We start from the raw sequence: 8,972 nt of genomic DNA on the forward strand, positions 1-8,972 counted from the left end.
TGTGATACACTGGAGGAGACATCCATAGTGAGGCCGCAGAGTCTGTTAAAATTCGAGTCAAGCGCAGGCATCCTAAACGGTGACTACTTCTCTTGGACTTCTTCTTGAACTGAACTCCATCTGGTAAAGCAAAGGATCAAACCTGGTTTATGCATGGCCTATTGACCTACCTGATTAACCTATCCTACCCTAATACCATGTTCAGACCGACACTTAATCACAAGATTTCGGCTGTTAAGTGGTTTATCCCACTAATTTTATAAATTTATCAAGATTTCGCCATGCAAAAATGGCAGTTCCAAATCACTTTGTGGAAATGATTTGAAACTGATCCACGCAAAATCTCTCTGTGCGACTCTGATTTTGCGCCATCTACTTATCAGCATTGGAAATTGTCACAGCTGATTTAGACACTACAAAGGAAAAAAAATGTAAACAAACAATTTTTTTTTTAAAGCAATGAATCTAATTTCACTTAAAAATCGACTTAACAAATGAAAAAATGCATTTACTATTTCTATTATATGGAAAATATTTGAAAAAAGACAACTTTTATTTCAAAATAAAATATGACAATCTTTACTTTTGATGAATATTAAGCGATGTGACTTCATGAATGACAACAACAGCTGTTTTTTGATCTTTCTAACGGCAGTGAGAACACTGTTGGGTTATGAAATGCTTAAATGTAATCTAATCTTTTAAATTTACGCCTGTGGTTTATACCATGTAAACTGCTTACCAACAATAAATTCTCAAAAGTATTTTCTAATATAAAATTCTACTTAAGGTCCTCTATATAAAAATTTAAAATCATGAATTTGTGGAGAAGTACAACGAAACGCCAGCTGAGTTCAAAAAATTGCGATTATGTCATACGTTGTGACAATCAAATTTCAATAATCCGTATTTGGAAACCCTTTATACGTGAATAATGTCAATGTACTTTAAACATATGTAAACAAGATACAAAACGCATCTCAATTATGGCAACCAATCATAAAAGTAAAAGCATATCTATACATATATGTCTTTACGTACATACATATACATATGTCTCGTACATATACTTGTATGTATTTGTTATTATGTATGACTAACCATCAGTTAAAGCAGGCTCAAAAGTAAGCGCACGTGGTTCGGTTTCGAACCTTCCTTCTTAGTAGTAAAAAAAGTAGATGGTTAAACTTACTTTTAGATAATCTAAACATGTTTAGATACAAAAATATTATTTAAAAGAGTTTGACGTTAGTTTTAATAACAACATAACCTTTTAACTCTTAATTAACTTAGCATAAAAGTTTCCTTCACTACAAGGTACAGCGCTCTGTTGATACCTCACATGTTTGCAAACAACTCAAGTTCTGAAAATGCCAGACACAAATACATACTTCCTACATGTGTGGGTAAAGTATGTAAATATAAACATTTTCAACCTTTTGGGAAATATTAAAAAATCCCAAAAATCTAATTTTCTGAAGTCAAAAACAAACCACAAACTATGAAGGTCGACTTAATTGTATGAAATATGGGAGAAAATACCTGACAGGTTTAATGACTAAGGGCGCGAAGGTGTCATGAGCTGTTTGAGAATTCGAGGGCGGTACTTGAAGTAATGAAAGCGTAAAATACCAGCACCCGCACCATAAGAGGAAACAGATGTTGCGCTTAGAATATTTTTGAAGTGTGCAGACAGCTGGCGTTGGGACACTTGTGGGAACCACAAGGGCGAAGCAAAAATAGTTTCACAGAAATATATGTACATATAATATATATATGTATATCTACTTGATGTCTATATGAAAATATCGTTGAACGAAATATGTTGAAATAGCAAACGAAGTTGGGAAAAATCAGTAAAAAATTTAAAATATATATTTAAAATGCTTGAGCTTGCAATATTTCATAGAAAATTCCAGGAAAAGAACAAATTGTATAATAAACTTGCAAAATATTATATTTAAACAACAATAAATAATGTATTGCGAAAGAGTTTCAGTTAAAGCGTGTTCGAGATTAACTCGAAAAAGTTATATAACTGCTTACTTTTTATTCTATTGGTTTATGCCAGTTAATGTGCTTTCTGCCAGTTGTTAGTTCGATTTGCCATTTTTCATATGCAGGCAGACCAAATAAAACTATATAGACTGTATTTTCGATCATTTGAAAACTTCAAAAAAATTAGCGTATCAGTTCCGCGCACTCCCCGCAAATGGTCTGCTTAAGTTGCCCAGACGCCACAACAACAATAAAATAGGTAGTTAGTCGTATGCAGTTGCTGATAATTGGCTTCAATAACAGTGTGTGACTGACCTCTAACGTTAATTAAATTTCCCATTGCTTGATGATTTTCTAAAATTAGCTAATTATAGTGTTGGCGCAGGCTTAATGAGCCGCTGGCGCCTGCTTAATTGTCAACAGGTATCAGTAGTTGCAATTTTATTTGCAAATGCAATGTCAAGTAGTGTGAAGGACATTATGTTGTACATACACATATGTATAATATATTAAGGTGTTGGTGACTGCAGTAAAAAAACAGTTATTCAGTTAAAAATAACGAGAGAAATTTCACTTCAACATGAAACATACTAAATCAAAGTATGAAAAAAAATTCAAAACAGAAAATATTTAAAAAAGGCATGAAAAATTTACATAAATAATAAGTACGTTGTATTTAGTGCCTAATTTACTAGAGGCTGTAAATTGTAGTATATGTTGTCAATTCTTTAAAGAAATGAAGGTTAGTGAAAAAATTAAAGAAGAATATAAATAGAGTAAAATCGACTCGGAAATATTGTGAGTAATATTGAATAGTGAGGTATCTTCATTCAGTTATTGATTAATTTTTTTTTAGCTCAAACATAACGAGTGGAGGAAAGCGAATCCAACAAATTTGGTATCAAAAAAATGTTGAAGTCTCCAAGGCAATCCATTTTCATCTTTCTATTTTGCTACTCATTTTTAATTTTTTATGTGCAATATATTATTTTTTTTTTTAATCTAAGGCGAAGACAGGCAAGCCAATCACTGCTTCATTTACAAAAATCGATAAAAGTGTGATTAAATAGTTAGAAGAGAAAAGCCGCGATGAAATTGTAGGATTATTGTTACTAAAATAGAATTCTTGATCTTAAGCTTATACGTTCTATAATAATTGTTCTAACATCATCAACAAATTTCTAACTATGACGATAACAAGTGGCGATGAGCTAAGTGCTGGTGTAACCGAACAATTTTTTACTCTTGAATTTAGAAGCTCAAAGTTTACGAGATACTTTGGATATGTTGACTGATTGCATTAACTTTTGACTCGTGTATACTGGAGAAGATATTTCCAAGCAATTTTATGGAAATTAACTCCACACACTGACTGATATACATAGGCTGCTAAATATTATTCTGGCCTAGGCAACACTAAGTGTTGTCAGGCGCAATCTGACATTTCCATTGGAAAGTTTGACATTTTTTAGCATAACATCACTCAGAACGTTTTGTCATTTAATAGTGAATTGTTTTATTTACAGGGAATTAAAAAATTCATCTCGGCCAAAAAATGGAATTAACTCGTGAACATTTTCGTGCGATACTTTTTCACAACTTTCGACGTGGATTATCACGACAAGAGTGCATCGATGAACTAAAATCTTTGTATGGCTATGAAGCACCATCCTACAGCACTGTGAAAAACTGGTACAACGCTCAAAGACGAATTCCGTGAAGGTCGTCCAAAAACAGCCGTTGTGCCAGAAAACATCGATGCGTACGTGAACTGATAATGCAAGACCGTCATGGTAACATACCTTCAGATAGAGGCATGCCTATGCATTTCTCCCACCAGCATACATTCGATATTGCACCTGACCGTAAAAAAGGTTTGTTCTCGTAGGATCCCGCAGAATTTGACAATCGCTCAAAAAAAGGCTCGTGTGGATTGGTGCAAAGAAATGCTGAAAAAATACGATCGCGGTGCTTCAAAAGACGTTTATAAGATCGTCACAGGTGACGAATCATGGATCTATGCGTATGAGCCCGAAACAAAAGAGCAATCGACCGTGTGGGTCTTCCAAGACGAGCCAAATCCAACGAAAAAAAAAATAAAAAAAATAAAAAAAAATAAAAAAACATTTTCGTTGATAAATATGCCTATTTTCATTATTAGGCCAGAAATATATATAGCAGCCCTCGTACACGATATAATAACGAAAATAGTTTGGGGTTTTCAGACAGCCTCATAATGTTATAAGTTAAAACGAATCGAAAACACGACTTTGAAATTTTTAATTGCGTAAACTCCAGGACTATGCGTTACCTTAATTTTGCTAAGACATCTTACATATTGATCCGAATTTATCTTATTTAGGCAAGGATACAATCATTAGATAGAAATGCTATGTGAATTGTCTCATATGCTGACCGGTGTATCAAAAAACTCTTTCGGTTTAATATGAAAATCTTTACGTTGGGACCTGTAAATATTGAACTACCCCGTTCGGACTCAAGAGCACATCATTTTAACGAAAAGTTTCTCTCTAAATTTCTAACATAGTACGTCAGAGTTTTGCTGATATTTAAACCTAACTATAAGCACTGAGCTCTACAGGTATCAAGGCACTTGAAAAGCTTTGGTGTAATTGCTACCATATTTATTTATTAATAGTTAATGTTTACAAGGTTTTATTCCTATCACTTTATTGGTGATTGATTTATATTCTGTAAAGTGAAAGCTGATATGGAATTTAAATCTTTATACAAGTAAAATCTGTAAAAAAGTAAAAAGTGCTCGAATGACCTTTCAGCAAATTTGGTTGAAAATGGTTCAGTGGTTTGGGAAAGGGTCATTAAACCTAATATAGGGCAATTTTCAGCCTCTTTTCACTAGGATGCTTTTGTGACAAATAACGAATTTCGTCTCATAATTTGGAGCTTAGTTACAGCTCTTTATATATTTTCACTTAATATCATATTGTTGGCGTAGCAATGTACCAATATCGACAAAATGCAATGAAAACTTTCCTTGGGTGTCAAAGAACTTATGCTCAAAGATTAATCATACATAATATCCAATTTTCTCTCTCTTTTTAAATATACATAAGTATATCACTTTATAACTATCCCGATTAATTTTAGTTATTGCAAACAACATTTAGGTGAATAAATTTATAATACTCAAGATGTTGCAAGCGTAATTAAAAAAAAATCTAAATTTCAAATTCTATTAATCAGAGCGCCACTTTTACAGAAAGAATTCAATAATCATCTTAACCAAAGTAAAGTAAAACTATTCAGTTTTCGTGAAAACAAATATGCATCCAATAATCAAGTGAAATATTATCGAAGAAAACATAACAAATTCGCACAATTTTTATAAGAAACTGTTGCACATCATCCAGCAGATTTTTATTCACATTTCATTTTATTCATACTTGCATAATTTTTGTAATTTATTTTATACTACTTTATAACTTTTATAATTTTTTTTAATATGATCATTTTTTTAATACCCAAAAACCAGTGTCAAAAATGGTAATACATTATGGAATTTTACTTGCTATCTGTTTCGAAATGTTATGATTATTTTAAATTTTTTTATTATCACCAATCAATCATTTATTCATATTCGCCCAACTTTTAGCTGCTATTGCTCCAAATAGCACAAAACTTATTTGAGTTTAAATGTATTATTTTAATTTGGAGCATTATCTTATCATCGAAAGATAATTAAAAATATATTTATTAAAACTTATATTTGCATATACATATTTACCTCAAAAATAACGACGCTGTGAGTTGAAATGTGATTATTAAAAAATTTTCTTCGAAACTTGCTTGCTTTCGTTTAAATTGCTTAAAATGCACTTGTATTACTATAATTAAAACAATAAATCTATATTTTATAATCACTTATTAAGCATATTTGCATTTATCGCGTACAATAATATTTATATATTCCTGTATGTGAATGCAGTAACTTGCAGAATAATTTCTTTGCAATAAATCTTCGCTTATTGCTCACAATTCAACACTTTCACAATTTAGCGTAAATTTCTGCAACAATTCAGCACTTAATAAGCACATTTGCCCACAAATAAATAATTTCCATTTTACACACACTTCATTTGCGAAAAACGCATACAATGGCGGCTCATTACTTGAGCTGGCCGGCCTTTGGCTTGTGACTCCACGGGTCTCGCCACCAACAAGCCAAGCAATTCAAAAGGGCGAATATGCACGATAATTAACTTTTTTTCGTTGTTGTTCACTTGATTTTGATGAATTATAATGAATTTATTCGCGTACGCGTTGTAAGTAGTTTTTTCGATTTTGCCTTTTCGACTTTTTTCCAATTTTTTTTATTCGCCTTTGAGTTTACTCTTTTGCTGTGTAATAATAATAAATTCAACAACTGCAACGCAAAATGAAGCACAACGAATTGCCGACACAAAACGAACACACCGACACTTACATGTTACAAAATGCAGCACAAAAAGGGGGAGGGTAACACGGCACTACGTACAAAGTGCAGCGACCAGCTGACGTTTATTATTTATTGCATACGCTACACTTATGTATGTATGCTTGTGTGTATGTATGCACGTCTAGGGGGTCTGACCGGTCGTTAATGTTGAGAATGTTGCGCGTTTGCCGGCAAAATATGCAACAATTGCAGAAATGCTGGACGCGGTGAGTACTACGACTAGCTAGCCTGCTGGCAGCTGCGGCACCGACACAACTGCCACGATTTCGCGACAGGTGACAGCTGTCAATATTTGCCCCTGCAACGCACACTTGGGATTAACTTTGCTTCACGCACATTTGTTGCGACACAATTTTCCTCGTTTCTAATTGTATTTCTAATGATTATTTCCTTTCAAATTAAATACACCGAAAGTTGCGAGGTTCGTAGCGAGAGAATATGTAAGACACACGCGCACGCACTTGAATATCGTTTAAATTATAGTTGGAGAAAATATATCAAAAATTACTTTAGAGTGTTAGAAAAATTGAAAGAAATCATAAAACCGAGCGACGAGAAGCGAAGTTATTTCACACAACATCCAAACTAAACGAACAGACGACGAATACTGAACTCGCTGCTGCTGCTGCTGGCCAAATGCTACGCTAGTAACTTGCTACGACTCCAGTGGCAAAGGCAAAAACCAGCTGCGGTGCAGTGAGAGCGCATGCATTTGCGTGGCGTCAGAGAGCGTCTTCCGGTGTGGTGTTTGCTAGTGTTGAGCGGTACGCGTTGAAATGGAACGGCGGAGAGCAGCAGAGTTGAGTTGAAGAGACCAATTCGTCTGAGTTTCATTTCAATAGGCACGAAATGGTAATGAAACGTTAGATTTTATAGTAAGCGTTGGGTGGTGGGGGGCGTTTGCATTGCTTGTTGGGGTCGTTTGTGCAGAGCGCGTATAAGAGTTTGCGAATGTTGTGAAAGAGGAGGTGAAGTAAAATACGAAAATGCATTTGTTTGGGCTGAAGTCACAATCAGCTGTGCGGTGGCGAATTGGGGTGGACAAGGCGTGTGTAGAAAAACATAAAAAGCCCAACAAATAATTTATGTACTTCCTATTTGTTGTGTTTTTAGGAAATAAGGAGAATAATAATAATAAATAAACCACCGATTTAATTACGAGTAAAATATCAATTGAACATAAATACTAAAAATTTAAAGAGGTGAAGACAGTTTGCTTATTTAAAATATATATATTTTTTTATATTATAAATGAAGTATTTAGAACTTCCGTGTTTTCAGTGTTTTGACCGATCAGTTCTACTGATTTTATGGGTGTATCTTATAGAACCATTAAGGCTTGTTGTTGCAATTTTTATGATAGAATGAAGTGATTCTGTGCTATGGTAAAAAAAAGAAACAATGGTTTCATAAACGAATTTTTTCCTCTAGATTAGGTAATCAGGGAAATAGAGGAACTATACCTAGTCGAACCATGATAAAGGTGCAGAAGAAACCGATTGTTAAGAGTAACCTTTCTTAGAAAAACTACTACTACCGAAAGAAAGTAAGTCAAAGTTTTCATTGTGTGGCTGTTGTTCAAAGTTTTGAGTTCTACCAGCCTTAGCCGACTATAGTTGTACAGTTTTATAACCCATCCATCGTCGTATTTCATTGTGAACTTGCAACCCCCATATTGTGCGAACTGGTGGTAAGACTTTTCGAGTTATTCATTTCGAAGTTTCCTCCTTTTTTTAAAGGAAAAAATCAGAAATCATCAAATCAATTATCATTCGAAAAAACATTCTTTGACATTTATTTACTGAATATTACTTCTTTCAAATGTTGACCGCGGGTACATCTCAACTTTCGATGGCTCGCTCGAGCATTTCGACTGGTAACTGGCGAATGACAAGCGGATTGTTTCGGCGATCACCTTTTTATTCGATGAAAATTTCTTCTCACCGAGCATTCCGTTGAGATCAGAAAACAGGAAATAGTTGCTGAGACTTGGAGAATACGGTGGATGCGGAAGCAATTCGAAGCTGTATTAATGAAATTTTCCATCGTTTTCACTGATTTCTGACAGGGTGCAATGCCTTGTTTAAAAATTTCATTATTTTTGGTCAATTGTGGCCGTTTTTCGGCGATTTCGTCCTTAAAAGGGTTCAATGATGATATGTAAAGGCGCTGTTGATGTCCTTTCTTAAAGTGGTCAATAAAATTAGTCCATGCGCATCCCAAAATACAGACGCCTTATTCTTCCAGAATACTGTTGCGCTTTTCCACGCCTTGAAGCGGATTTTTCGTGTGCTCTCCACGTGGACGACTATCGATTAGACGTCGGAGTGAAATGAAGGATCCATGCTTCATTCTTATCGACGAAAAAACTAAGATTTTCTACGCCTAAACATATCCAAACACTACTCTGAATCATTAACTCGTCGCTGCGTTTGGTTAAAAGTGAAATCGCAGAGCTTTCTTATATCCAAATATTCGTGAATGATATGATGTACAC

The 8,972-nt window shown here is 34.1% G+C and overlaps 1 protein-coding gene across 2 annotated transcripts in view; it reads right to left on the reverse strand.

Moving 5' to 3' along the window:
- The window catches only part of LOC105222105 (uncharacterized), a 170,758-nt gene extending 163,648 nt beyond the window's left edge, over nucleotides 1-7,110 (reverse strand). Inside the window, exon 1 of one of the 2 annotated variants that reach the window (XM_049453959.1) lies at nucleotides 5,765-7,110. The gene's annotated coding sequence lies outside the window, so the exon portion shown is untranslated. The remainder of the gene's footprint in view (nucleotides 1-5,764) is intronic. The other variant, XM_049453958.1, reaches the window with a different exon arrangement.
- Between the last annotated feature and the right edge of the window lie 1,862 nt (nucleotides 7,111-8,972).

Source organism: Bactrocera dorsalis, chromosome 3 (assembly GCF_023373825.1).
Source record: "Bactrocera dorsalis isolate Fly_Bdor chromosome 3, ASM2337382v1, whole genome shotgun sequence".
Taxonomy (NCBI): domain Eukaryota; kingdom Metazoa; phylum Arthropoda; class Insecta; order Diptera; family Tephritidae; genus Bactrocera; species Bactrocera dorsalis.